Here is a 268-nt window from a genome sequence, read left to right on the forward strand (position 1 = left end):
GACAGCATGAATAGCGGTAAAACACCAGGTCCTGATGGGCTTCCAATAGAATTTTATAAAGCATTTAAAAATAAATTACTCCCACCACTTCTCAACATGTATGAGGAATCATATAAAGATGGAATACTCCCAGAATCACTGAGGTTAGCTACAATAACTCTTTTGCTAAAACCAAATAAACCCCCGACTAAATGCTCCTCTTATAGAGGAATCAGTCTTATGGGATGTGATACAAAGATTTTGTGTAAAGCACTCTCTAGGAGATTAG

The sequence above is a fragment of the Etheostoma cragini genome, chromosome 19 (genome assembly GCF_013103735.1).
Source record: "Etheostoma cragini isolate CJK2018 chromosome 19, CSU_Ecrag_1.0, whole genome shotgun sequence".
NCBI lineage: Eukaryota > Metazoa > Chordata > Actinopteri > Perciformes > Percidae > Etheostoma > Etheostoma cragini.